The sequence below is a fragment of the Diadema antillarum genome, unplaced genomic scaffold (genome assembly GCF_040938485.1).
Source record: "Diadema antillarum isolate AM-2024a unplaced genomic scaffold, OU_Dant_1.0 seq00000615_RagTag, whole genome shotgun sequence".
Taxonomy (NCBI): Eukaryota; Metazoa; Echinodermata; class Echinoidea; order Diadematoida; family Diadematidae; genus Diadema; species Diadema antillarum.
Window position 1 is genome coordinate 123,130 of NW_027271539.1, and position 15,128 is coordinate 138,257.

A 15,128-nucleotide genomic window follows, 5' to 3' on the forward strand; every position below is an offset into this window, starting at 1 on the left:
TTGTCCTTGTCATATTCCCCGGTACACGTGGTTCAATGAACAGTGTCCGGGCACTATAGCATTGGTATTCTATATCTTTTTCCCGACCTGTGTATCTCAAAATAACTACATATTGTTATAGAATAGTATATCATTCACTCATTATTTATCTAGCGATCCACGTCCGACAAGCTTTGCTTTTTAGTGGATCACTATTTTCCATGATCGAATTTATTTTCCGCTCGCCCACGTAGTATTTGTACAGTGTTCCTCTTTATTATTGTACATATATGTTGTTCTATAATTTGTCTCGTATATTACATGAATCTTTTGCAAGCGTTTGAACAATATCATTTAATGACATGTATACATTGTACTATGTTTTTGATTTTCGTTGATTGGAAATAAACTATGATTGAATTGAAATATAGACTATGCGATATCACAAAGGTATTTGAACTTATTCAAATAAGTCAACTTGATAACTTTAGGGATAGAATTTAGACTTAGATTTATCATTCTTTGGTTGAAATATGATGTAAAATATTTTCTTCTCATGTTTGGAATGTATAAGAAAGAGAAAATTCTGGTCATCCTTCTGATGCGAAGGAGTAGTTTTAGGCCGACTTAAAATGTTGTAACATACTGTAAGCCCAAAAATATGAATTTTATGAGTTTAGTTGGCCACCCCATGAATTTCTGAGTTTTTCTTGTTTTACACAAACTGTCTAAATTCTTAGTGATTTTTGCAGTAAGATCTTCAATTATTATCATCCTGTTAAACTGTTAAACCATCTGAAACATAGTGAACTTTCTATCTGGTCTTTAAAACGACAAGTTATTCATTTGAAGTATGAAGTCGCAATAGATCCCCAAAGCCTAAGATTCAGTATTCAGGGTGCCATTTAAACAACATACATGACCGTGTCAAGAAAAACCTGAACAAAATGTCGGATTTCATATCATTTTTCTGCAGTGTTAAGTGATCTTTTTTTCATAAAGTATCACATATCTTTTACTTAGAGGTTTGCTTTTTTCATATCCAGAACGAATAATGCAACATTATTTGAAATAGGATGTTTCTTTTTCTGTTTTTCTTTTCAGACGCACTAATATCACATCTACTGCAGATCACTGTATAGTTGATCAAGGGAGAGCTAAACAAACTTTTTCAAGACCTCTACGTGTGTTTGTTTCATTGTTATTATTATTACTACTACTACTTCTACTACTACTGCTACCACTACTATCATGACTGGTAAAATGAAAATTCTGTGATATGAATATTTTCGAGACATAAAGTGGGTGGGGGCCAACAGCCTATAAAGGTCCTACATGGGGCCTCACAATTTTAACAAGAGATGTACCCCGGGATGTGCCCAGTCGATTGCATGATATTGTGGATTTGATGTAGGGTCTACAAAAGAATTTAAGTGAGATGAATATCCTTTTAATGTTTTCAGTCTTACTAACTACTGAAGAAATATTCTTAGAGTTTGTTTTATTGAGGTATTTGTATACGTGCCTCTGATGTTAACCTGACATGTAATGCGCTTCTGGTATTGTCATGGTTCGAATTGAATGCTAAATTTTATCAACTGAAATGATAATTATCTCGTAACTCTTGTTGCACTCATTTTAGGATGCTTGCATGAAACCTGACATCAACTCCGAAAATTGAATTTACACCTATTCAACCCTCGGAAAGTTTCCAGGTGAGACAGTGCATAGCAGAATTTGTAGATGGTCGATAGTCTGTTTGATTCTGAACTCTCATCCGCCCTGTCTTTAAATCACTCTATTTGTTACATGTCAGAGATTATTTTAGCTATAAGATGATATTTTTTTATTGTGCTAAGGCTTAACACTGTTAAGGGCACTGCCCCACAGTATAATTTCGACTCAGTTCATAATTCACAATCCCTTTAGGTCTTTAAGTGACGCTCCTCCAACTCTGGCTTTTATTCTTTAATTTCAACATTTAAATTTCATGACAACTTGCATGGGGCACACAAACTTTTGTCCACGCCAGTCCCACCTTATGGAATAACTTACACCAAGTTTTAAGAAACTGCCCTCGAGCAGATTTTTCTTTTTAAAGCGTTCTGAAAGCCTACTTACTTCATATCTTCTTTTGATTATTTTTTTTTCTTCAGCTACCATTTATAACCTTCTCTTCCTTTAATCTGTTTGCGCAAAGATTACTCCACAGAGTGGTTTTGGCTCATTATGAATAAATTCTATTAATTCAGTGTTATCATTATCAATATCATCTTTATTGTTAACATTATTATTCATTCAACATCAGATTTATGAAGGAGCCAAGGAAACCGAAGAGACACAATACATGTCCAAATATAAGTCTGCACATGAATCATTCTTCCAGACATGCATAGGCCTACCTGTACTCCAAAGCTTGAAAGTGCTGGGATCCAAAAACATATTGTTCGTGAAAGGACGGAAGTTAGCTTTTCCATGCGTGTCACAACTGTGGCAAGATTTGAATGAGAGAGCAAGTCTTCATTTCTTGTTGACGTCTCGTCTGAATCAGGACACTGTAGAAAATACATTCTTGACCATTCGCCGAAAAGGTGGATATTAGGATAATCTATCGGCCAGAGTTCAGATATGCATTTGACTAATGTGTGGTTACGGTTAAAGAACTCTTAAAACCATTATCTTAATGACCATTATCGTTCTCCAGACAATGACCAATTTATGGTGACACTGCAAACTTTGACCAACAGCACAAGAATGGGACCTTCTGTGCCCTTCTCCCATGCCAAAAAATCAGTTCCATGAAATATCGTTTTCAGTACATGCACTACCTCTGATCATCCTCAACGGAATACTGCGCTTCCTCATGTGTTGCATGGTTATCCCTCTCGCAGACATATACAGTATGCATATGAAAGGGTATAAAAACACGAGGTGTCAAAGATGCAAAGACCTGTTGATACAGTCTGATACTAGATTAGAAGATGATCCAGTCCTCTTATCGAATATTCAAACATCATGAGGCATACGACACCTCTGCACGTGACTTCAGTGGATTGATGGTATCTTCAAGATATTTCTTGACATTTATATATTATTTATATATGGTTACAGATCAGAGATCGCACTATTTTTGAGATTTTGAGTTTACATTGTGTGAAGGGCATTGCTCCGCTGTATAATGTTGATTCAGTTCATCAATTTATTTACACTCCTTTTAGGTCTCTACGTCACGTTCATCCAACTCTGACTTTCTTGTAATTCCAACATTATTTTATAACTTGTTATGGAGCACACAACTTTTGTCCACGCCAATCCCACCTTATGGAATAACTTACCTTCAGTTTTAAGAAACTGCCCTACAGCAGATTTTTTTTCCCCAAAAAAAATTAAGTGGGTTTAAAAACCCACTTACTTTACTTCTCCTCTCCGGGTTTTTTTTTTTTCTTTAGCTATTATTTATAACCTCTTTGTTTAGCCTGTTTGCGCCTATAGAAGAACACTTCACAGAATGGATTTGGCTTATTATGAATTTTATATAATTATTATGATTATTGTCATCATCATCATTATATCATTACATTATCACCAGTATTACCATTACTATTTATTCCATATCAGATTAAGAAGGACCCCAGGGAACTGAAGAGACCTGTGTAAAAAAAAACAAAAACAAAAGAAAACCAATAATAATAATTCTGCACATGAATCATTCTTCCAGACACGCATACCTGTACATAATTGATACTTCAAAGCTTGCAAGTGCCGAGATCCAAAAACGTATTCTTCGTGAAAGCATGGAAGTTAAATATTTCATGCGTATCACATCTTTGGCAAGATTTGAATGAGAAGGCAAGTCTTCATTTATTGTTGGCGTCTCGTCTGAATCAGGACACTATGGAAACTACTATGTTCTAATCCATTCGAAGAAAGGATGGATTTTGGGACAATCCATCCACCAGAGTTCAGTATATGCATTTTGTGTGGTTATGGTTTAAGAGCTTGTAAAGCTATAGCTGCAAATGCCAACCGTTTCCAGACAATGACCAATCTATGGTGACACTGCAACCCAAGAATGTGACCATCTGTGTCCCTTTCCCATGCCAAGAAATCAGTTACACGTAAATGCTGTCCCAGTACAAGCACTACTTTTGATCATCAACAGAACACTGGGCTAGCTTACGTATGTGCAGGTTACCCCTCTCGCAGAGTTCTTAATGAATTTGAAAGGTGTTGATACGCAGAGACTTGTTGATACTGTCTGATGGGAGATTAGATGATCCAGTCTTCTTACTGAATATTCATACATTGTAAGGCATACGGCACCTCCAACACCTGACTTCAGTGGATTCATGGTACCTTCAAAATATTTCTTAGCCTTTTAAGACGTATCTGAGTTTGATAGTGTCAAAATGACCAGTGCCAGCATCTCTGATCTTCTCAGTCAAGCCATTTAAAACATTTAGGTACAATGATTTCAACTCGTGCAGTGATAAACTCACGGTTCGAATCGTGTGAATTTTTGTGTGTGCACATACAATGTGGACTGAAATTCAAGAAGAGAGATCAACATGGTTTGACTGCTTCATGGAAGTGTCGTAAAGTTCAAAAGATAGGAAGTAAAGAACGCAGTGACGGCATTCAAATGACTGCGTTTAGACCTTGCAAGACATGAAATTATTGTATTCATCGCTGCTGGGGCGACAAAATCTCACATCTCAAAGATGTCAAATGCTCAGGAAAAATAAAACAAACCAAACCAAATACAAACAACCAAATGGGGAGACAAACAAAATAAAGATAAACATGGCAGGCCAAAGCACTATCTATAACAAATGACACTGCTCTTCCCTTGACAAGCCGTTGTCATGGTGTTGCCTTCATTTTAGGGGAAAGAGAGCGAGGATTTGGACAAGACATCACTATTAACCAATTATCTAAAGATTGGCAAATATTTGAAAAATAACATGATCTACTGCTTGCGACGTAGGATTCGCTTGCTACTGAGGATGAAAATGTTGACACAATAATAATTTGTTATTATCTATGATTACAAGTGAATCACATATCTTGGATTCTCATTCGAAAACATTGACTTAAGAATGAGATTTTTTTTTTTATACTTCGGAGAAGTCAAAATAAGTTCGCCCGATTAGTGGTAAACGCTGATTTGGACCCACCAAAAGCCAAAAGAAGCGTCTTACTACTCACAGACTGTTAAGCAGAGAGTCAAGTATCAGTACTGTCTGGATGTACAAAATCAGGAATGGACTTGGATCAACATATCTGAGCTATACTGCTTCTAATCACGATGTGCAATATAACACAAAATACGCTATGAACATAATCCCCTTTACAATGTATTTGAAACCAAAACTTGATTATAAACAAATGATTCATTTCATAAATATAAATTGCACGTTTTATTTTTTTTAACTCTACCCGTATTATGTTCAAGATTCATAGACTTGAAACATTGTTTATTATCAATCAATATTCATGTCAATATTTAATGCCTTTTTATTTAAAAATATTAACATTTTTGTACTATTTCTGTTCTTGTAAATCTTAAGCTGTACATCGCTTCGCCATAGAAGGTACAGTATACCGTTAGCTTCAGACAAGTATGGAGAAGTGTTATTGCTATTGTTTCATGTCTCATGCCTGGTATTTTTTATTCAAACGTGTAGCGTACTGTTTGCTTACTCAAGATATGTTGATTATTCTGTTTATCATACTTTTTTTTTTAAATCTAAGTATCTGATTTATATTTTCCAAGATTTTTATCCTCGCTGTTTATCTCTTTTTTACGGAATGGTTTTATGCTTATAACACTTCCAAATTTAATTGTGTGTTATCATGGTTTCCTTTATCATATTTATGGCTGCAATCCTCAAAACGTTTTAATGTTTACATCTGCTTATAGTGTTTTATGTGTTGTTCACTTTCAATATTGCTAAAACCCATCATTCGGCAATGCAATTCTACGTCACAAGGCTCTAGACCACTCGCCTCTGAACCAGGCTATACCCTGCGTATATAATTTTGTGAGACTGAATATGTGAATAATGTGTATTTCAATGTGTTAAAAAAAGTCAATCTCATGCATATATGGAACTATGATTTATTCATTAAATCTCTTGTTATAAAGTGCCATATATATGCAATTATTATCATTATTATCGTTATCATCATTAGTAGTATTAATCATCATCATTATCATCATTACGAAAACATATACAGATCCGAAACCTTGGAAACCTATTATTATTCATGAGGTGATATCAGATACGTTACTTAAATTTTGCTTCAGAAAAAAAGTATGCAGTTAACAAACGCAAAGCTCAGGTACCTTTGAATACTTAGGGTAATGTTTAATCACACAAAAGAAATTGCGTAATAAAATCATTATTTTGTGAATATAGTGTGAGAACGGTAGCGGCACATCACATACGTTACGATCATATTCGTTACTAATTAAACGTATAAGAGTACAACGAATCGGGCAGCAAGCTTAACCACGACACACTTCGGCACGCAGATTTAACCTGACAACCTCGGCTCTACTTCTTGTAGATGAAAATGGGAAAACGCGAGCGGAAATTCAGAAAGAATTTATGGAGAAAAGGAGGACGATCCAACATTTCTAAACAGCGCCGACGACAAACGTAAAAAATTATGTGATGGCCCATCTACATACTTCATTTAAGACCTTTTTCTTTTACTTTATTTTGGACATCTCAGCCATTTCAAAACCATTTTTCATCAAATAAACTTCGTCATAGAATATTGTATGCTCTTATATTTCATATATAAGTGGGCTTCGATTACCTCGTTGAAACAGTTGAAACTTGAATCCCCATCTAAACTAGAAGTGTAGTATCCCTTAGAATAGTGGCATTTACAAAAAGGGTCGTCAGATACTTTACAAAGCCGTTATTTTTTATTTTTCATTTTTAAATCACAGTTATTTTATGTTTGTGAAATCAGTCAGAAGGACTTTGCGGGCTGAAGTCTGGTACCGGCTTTATGTTGTCAACTTCAAAGCAAATGAAGTTAATGATCTACATGAACGGTCTATCTTCGTTTCTTATACATTTTGCTTCTTACTTACATAAAATGCGCTCAGTATTATGGCTAAAGTCACGAGAACTCCCTAAGATGCGTATTTGCTCTAAAATGACTATATAGGATTTGATGTCGGACGTTTTGCGTCAGGTTTTTTGGATCACGTGTTTGATTGATCAGGGTTTGTTGTAAATCGGTAGTTTAATGTGTCAATGAACATAAATGTTTTGTCAAATACATTACCATTGTTTATAAATTCTTGAGACATAATTTATTACAGACAAGAACAATGGAAAATTGCATTTATGTGTACTATTTTGCATACAAATCTTTTCCGACTTTACTTTCACCGTCCTCCCAATGATTAAACAAAAATATTCACGGACTTCTTACAAAAGATACGGACGGACTTCTCACAATATATAGAATCGGTTCAAGTTGCCCCTGGTTCGACACTCGTCACCACGGATGTTCAAAGTCTGCATACTAACATCCCACACGAGGACGGCGTACAAGCAATACGCCATTTCCTCCATGACCATGCTGAGGACAAGGCTGTAGATATAGACGCACTAGCTCATATGACAGAATTCATTCTGAAACACAATTTTTTTTTTTCCAGTTTGACAAGTATCATCTGCAGCAAAAGGGCACTGCGATGGGGACTAAGATGGCACCGGCGTACGCCAACATTTACATGGCTGCCCTGGAAAAGGAATTTCTGTCAAACTATCCTCAGAAACCTACAATATATGTTGTTACATTGATGACATTTTTTTTTCTATTTTCCTCATCCGAGGTACTTTATTTTTCCACATAACTTCGCATATTTACAATCGCTTTATCTGCAAGTATCCAAAAGGCGTTCAACATTATCATAATGACAGGAAAAAAAATAATAATTAAAGGGTACATCAATGATACCAACCAAAATAATCGCGTATTCTTCTTAATCCGATATCATAGAATCTTGTTTGGTTGCACTTCAAACTGATACAAAATCTTAATTCCGCTTTCAAATCTTCTACTAAATGGTGTAAATTGAACAAACATTTGTTTCTTTCATTGCGTTCTCTGACATAATTCCTGTAGACAATGAATTGGGCATAATTCAGAAAAAAAGTTTACTAATTTCATCTTTTTGTTACCTATATCAAGCCCGAGAATAATGACTTTTTCTTTGATATCTATTACAAAATCAAAAATATTTCGCATTAAACCGAAACCACTTTCCAATACATTTTGATTTTTTTTTTTTTTTGCATTTCAGCAAAAAATGACAAGTGGTTTCTTTACAATTACATATAGTACACAAATTATCATTCAAAATTTCCCATTTAAACAAATTGTCTTTACTGGGCAGTATTCGATGAAAAAGCTTGAAATTAAATTGCTTTATTCTGTTATCATTAATCTGATGAAACTTACAATGTATATTGCAATACATTTTTCCAATTGATGACATAGTCATTATGTGGATCACTCACTGGCGTAGCCAGGGGGGGGGGGGGGGGGCGATGGGGGCGGTCGCCCCCCCTAAGATTTGGACCGGGGATTTGGGAGGCGGAAAAAAAAAATGCGTGTATACTGTATGCATGCACATGAAGCGGGTCTCCTTTGCAACCTTTCATCAAATAAGATATTTTTTTGAATATTTCACTCAAATTGTGCACCAGATCGTTGAATTTCAATTCAAAATATGCAAAATCTCTCGTGCTTGGGAGGGGGAAACCCCCTCCCAAACCCTCCCCCTCTGTGCCTCTTTCCCTATAGCTTAGTACACTTTTTAGATTTGCACAAAAATTATGAATAATTCTGAGTGCACAAGACTTATCACTTATATTCCGAAAACTCAAGGTTCCCTCATGTATAAGGGGAGTTTCCCCTTTTAATCGACCCTTTCCTCCCTCAGTCCCCCCCCCCCTCCCCATCAGTTTTTTTTTTTTTTTTTTTGGTGATTTCCCAAATGTTGATTCCATCAAATATGCGTATACGAGATATCTCAATTTCAACCTCAAAAAGGCAAAAGCTCCATCGGAAGGGAAGGGTGGAGATAACACTCGCCCACGCCTTCTCCCTGCTCGCCCGCCCCTCCCCCCCCCCCCTTCCGCCATGCATAGAAGTAGACTGTGGCTATACCCAGATCGCTTTATTTCAATTCTAAAAACGCAAAAGCTCCGCGAGCGGGAGGGGAAATCCCCCTTCCCCTAAGCTCTACCTCACTAGACTTTATACACACACACAGATGGTGCACATTCGGAATAAGAGCTAAATTCCGTGATTTTAACACTTCGATGAAAAAGTATTGCACCAAAAATTTGCACCAGATCGCTGAATTTCAGGTCTGAAAACGCAAAATCACGTTCGTGTGGGAGGGGATATGCCCCTATCATCTACACCCTCGTGTGCATGCTTTTTCTGTTTGATTGCTGAACAGACAGCGTTCATGATATTCAGTGTAAGAATTAATACAAGAAGATTATTTAAATGATACCATTTTATAGGCATATTGTTCAATAATAATCTACACTAAAATATACTGCAACCTTAAACAAGTGGGACTGTTTCAACTCGTTAAAACACGCAAAAACATGCATCAAATTGCACCATTTGCAACATCAAAATGCAAAAACTTCTCCTACACCTTCCCCTCCCCCCTCGCTCGCTCCGCTCGTTCGGGTTCAGTCGCGTTCATGATATTCAGAGAAAAAAATTAATACAAGAAGTGTGTTTAAATCATTCCATATTACAGGCTAATTGTTCGATGATAATCTACATCAAGATATACTGCAACCTTAAACAAGTGGGACTGTTTCAACTCGTTAAAACACGCAAAAACATGCATCAAATTGCACCATTTGCAACATCAAAATGCAAAAAGTTCTTACCGTGGGAGGGGGGACACCCCCTCCCACACCCTCCCCTCCCCCTTCGCTCGCTCCGCTCGCTCGGGTTCAGTCGCGTTCATGATATTCAGTGAAAAGAATTAATACTAGAAGTGTATTTAAATAATACCATTTTATAGGCAAATTGTTCAATAATAATCTACACCAAAATATACTGCTACCTTAAACAAGTGGGACTGTTTCACGTCGATAAAACGCGCAAAAACATGCATCAAACTGCACCATTTGCAACATCAAAATGCAAAAAGTTCTTACCGTGGGAAGGGGGACACCCCCCTCCCACACCCTCCCCTCCCCCGCTCTCGCTCCGTTCGCTCGGGTTCAGTCGCGTTCATGATATTCAGTGAAAAAATTAATACAAGAAGTGTATTTAAATCATGCCATAATTTATGACAGGCAAATTGTTCAATGATAATCTACATCAAGATATACGGCAACCTTAAACAAGTGGGACTGTTTCAACTCGTTAAAACATGCAAAAACATGCATCAAATTGAACCATTTACAACATCAAAATGCAAAAAGTTCTTACCGTGGGAGGGGGGACACCCCCTCCCACACCCTCCCCTCCCCCTTCGTTCGCTCCGTTCGCTCGCGTTCAGTCGCGTTCATGATATTCAGTGAAAAGAATTGATACTAGAAGTGTATTTAAATGATACCATTTTATAGGCAAATTGTTCAATAATAATCTACACTAAAATATACTGCTACCTTAAACAAGTGGGACTGTTTCACGTCGATAAAACGCGCAAAAACAAGCATCAAATTGCACTATTTGCAACATCAAAATGCAAAAAGTTCTCACCGTGGGAGGGGGGACACCCCCCTCCCACACCCTCCCATCCCCCTCGCTCGCTCCGCTCGCTCGGGTTCAGTCGCGTTCATGATTCAGTGAAAAGAATTGATACAAGAAGTGAATTCAAATTATACAATTTTACAGGCAAATTGTTCAATAATAATCGACATCAAAATAAACTGCTACCTTAAACAAGTGGGACTGTTTCACGTCGATAAAACGCGCAAAAACATGCATCAAATTGCACCATTTACAACATCAAAATGCAAAAAGTTCTTACCGTGGGAGGGGGGACACCCCCCTCCCACACCCTCCCCTCCCCCTCGCTCGCTCCGCTCGCTCGGGTTCAGTCGCGTTCATGATATTCATGAAAAAATTAATACAAGAAGTGTATTTAAATCATGCCATATTACAGGCAAATTGTTCAATGATAATCTACATCAAGATATACTGCAACCTTAAACAAGTGGGACTGTTTTAACTCGTTAAAACGCGCAAAAACAAGCATCAAATTGCACTATTCGCAACATCAAAATGCAAAAAGTTCTCCCCCTGCTACCCTGCTCCCCCTCGCTCGCTCCGCTCGCTCGGGTTCAGTCGCGTTCATGATTCAGTGAAAAGAATTGATACAAGAAGTGTATTTAAATTATACAATTTTACAGGCAAATTGTTCAATAATAATCGCATCAAAATAAACTGCTACCTTAAACAAGTGGGACTGTTTCATGTCGATAAAACGCGCAAAAACATGCATCAAATTGCACCATTTACAACATCAAAATGCAAAAAGTTCTTACCGTGGGAGGGGGACACCCCCCTCCCACACCCTCCCCCCCTCGCTCGCTCCGCTCGCTCGGGCTCGGTCGCTTCGCTCCCTCGCAGACTAACCGCCCCCCCTAAGATGAAATCCTGGCTACGCCGTTGGGATCACTCTATTGAGGAACTGGCTGCTTTTCACCAGGCATTCACAATTCATGCCATCAAAGCATCAAAATCACTATGGAAAGTTCACAAGATCCATTTCCTGGACGTATCGGTGTCGATAGACCAAGACAACCAAACGCTACAAACATCCGTGTACCGAAAACCCACCGAATCTTTCTCATATTTGAGATTTGACTCATTTCACCCACACCACATCAAACAATCGATTGTTTATAGTCAGATGCTTCGCTTCCGTCGAATCATCTCGGACTAGTATGTGTTTGACAGAGAGGTCCTTACGCTAGGTAGACAATTTATCAAACGAGGATACCCTCCAAAAATGATCAGGAATGCAATTCGTAGAGTAAAAGGGAAATCCGGAAGAGATCTCCTCAACCTAACTAAGTTGGAGGAAAACAAGGCACGCCTTCCATTCGTGACTTACATGTACCACCCTGCTACCAAATCCTTGAAACAAGTCAGGCAAGAATGGTCTACACTGGCTCTCGACCCTGAGTTAGGGAAACTGATTGGGGATCAACCTCTGCACGCCCAGCGTCAGCCCCCAAATCTCAGAAAATTGCTTGTAAGCACCAAACTCCCAGCACCTTTACCACCGAGCGGTAACACACCATGTGCTAAACCTAGGTGCCAAATTTGTAAACACCTTGTTACTAACACCAGGGTTAAAATCTCCAACAATGTCATCCTCCGTCCGAGACTTTTTACCTGCGATTCCAGTAGAGTAATGTATTGTATCATCTTATGTGAGCATAACGCCCTGATGCTGTCTATATCGGCGAGACCAGCACCAAAGTCCGGATGCGCTTTAATAATCACAAATCATCCATCCTGAAAAATCGGAACGACCTTCGCGTTGCCAAACACTTCTACCTCCCCGGCCACTCACTGCCGGATGTCAGAGTGTGCACTTTCGGGGGAGGTTACAAATCAGCATAGAAAAGAAAACGAGTAATCGTGAAGAGTAAGAGTTTTTAACGGGAAGGGTTGAACAGGGATTTATCCATTCTAAACGGTCACTCATTCTTCCTAGAAAGAGAGGAATAAGTCATGACGAGGATTCTAAGACATTTTTCATATTATCTTTCTAATTGATAATAGTTTCACTTACACTGGTGTTTAGAGAAATTAGTGGGTTATTCTATCTGAAATTATGATAAATTATAGCGAATATTATGATTTAATGTCTCCATCTTTAGTCAATTTACTCTGATTTTATTTTATTCTATTTTCTACAAATGGATTGACAATGTCATCTTATTACCCATTTGTACTATACAATCAATTTCATAATTGCACGTTCAAATCTGTTTAGATTTCAGTGAGAAACTTAATTGTGGCTTTTGTAATTGATGATTTCATCTGTTTCTTAACAGGAATTATTATACCGACTTCATCCTACCAATGATTATTGTATATTACAGTCTCCATGTAAGTCACGATACAGCTCAATTGTTGGAGCGCTCTTAAACCTATTCCTGAATTTGTCTATGGATTTTGTAACTTATGGTACGTTGATGATTACAGATAGTCGGTATCATAGCATGTGATAATACAAAGCTATATACCGGGTATCATTTTTGTACGAGTTTTTAAGTTATCAATATTGTTAGTTTTCTTTCAGATTTGATTTTACAAGGCCAAAGAGCACACCCACAGCAACTTATTTTCTGTTCTGTTTTTAATTGGTATGACAGGGATGCTGATTTCTTTCACACGCTTTTCATAATTTGTAATCTAGATTCGTCATATATTCACCGACAGTGAATTCAGTGGCAAAGTTGTAAGTCAGGTCCCTAGCTACCCAGATTGGTTTAATGTCAAGTATGACAATGATGATGCAAAATGTTCCTACAAGCTTCTTGAAGAGAGTGGACACTTTAACAAAATCTGCTAGCAAGTTAATATTCCTATGCTTTACACTTCAACATTCCTTATATTTCAGGAATGGAAACTGAGGGAATGCAGCTACATCATGTATTTCACTGAAATTTTGCGTAACACTTTCATGAATCAGAAATTGTATGTGTTTCTATATACATTATATATTTTTGGGCCTTATACAGAATGTATGACTGACATGTCCGGTTTCAGGACTGTCATATATCACCTACACTGTGTGTAGCAGGAACACTATTTTAAATACATGTATTCATTTCATTAAGTTCTTACTTCAAACCTGATTGTTTCTTATTATGGAGACAAATGCATCTTTCCTACAGATAAGAGGACTGCGCTAAAGGACAGTAATTTGAAAATTGTGACATTTCAAGGCTTTTTGTTCCCCACATCTTGCAAAGCAATGAACATTGAATGTTGATGAATCATCTAGATGTAACTGGCTTACTGCACTATCCCTCTATATTTTATGCACAAATAATTTTGCATCTAGCAATTCTAAATTTTTGTTTTTAAATGCTTGTTCTTTCTAAATTAGGTCTTTCATGAATTAATTCAGTCTGCATGTGGGAGTCATCACTCAAGTTGGTATCCCAGCCTGGTTTAAAAAGGTATTCAGCGACAGCAGGTGACAAAGCCATCATTTTCATGCAAGCTACAGATTACAAAATAATTGGTATATTGCAAACTATATGAGCACTTTTAAAGAGGAAATGTTTGTATCATTCATTGATATTGCTACAGCAGGTGACAAAGCCATCGTTTTCATGCAAGCTACCAGAAGATTACAAAATAATTGGTATGCTGCAAACAGTGTGAGCATTCAGAGGAAATGTTTGCATCATTTATTGATATTGCTATTGACAGTTTGACTCAACACGCTCTCCATGGCATATAGCTTCTGAAATGTATGATCTACAAGTTTTCTTTGATTTTTTTTTTTAATTTTAAACTGGGAATCAAGTGGGATATTAGTCTACAATGTGCATTAACCAAGGCATATATATCGTGTGGTGTCAGAACAGGTAACCCTCGCTATCCACCTTCTTGTAATTTTTGTCTAAGATATGTTGACCACCCAGTACACGTGCCATGCATTATCTACATTTTATAAAATGGGTTCAAGAATGTAGCCAATAGGAAGCGCTGAAATGAGTCACGTGTGCTTCCTTTATTCTAGTCCCATTGCACTGCGTGTTAAATCCTATTGCCGATCGTCTGTGCGCGCGGCGGCTCCTTTGAATTGCATGCGATGCATACGCGCTGTCAATCCTGTAAACAACTTCTAGTTCGGGCTGCCGGCCGGCCGGCCTTTCTTCCCTTGTGCATAACATGTGTGGCGTACGTATACTCTTTCATACGTACACTTTGTACAGTACTGTAACGCGAGAAGGGGGGGGGGAAATAAATAGAGACTGAGCATCTGAGAATATCCACATCTCCTAATCCTATAGTATGCTGCCACCAGGTAATTTTTGGGTGTACCACTCCCTGCTGAGAAGTCGAGAACTAACTTCCTCAGCTAACGTGTTTGGAGA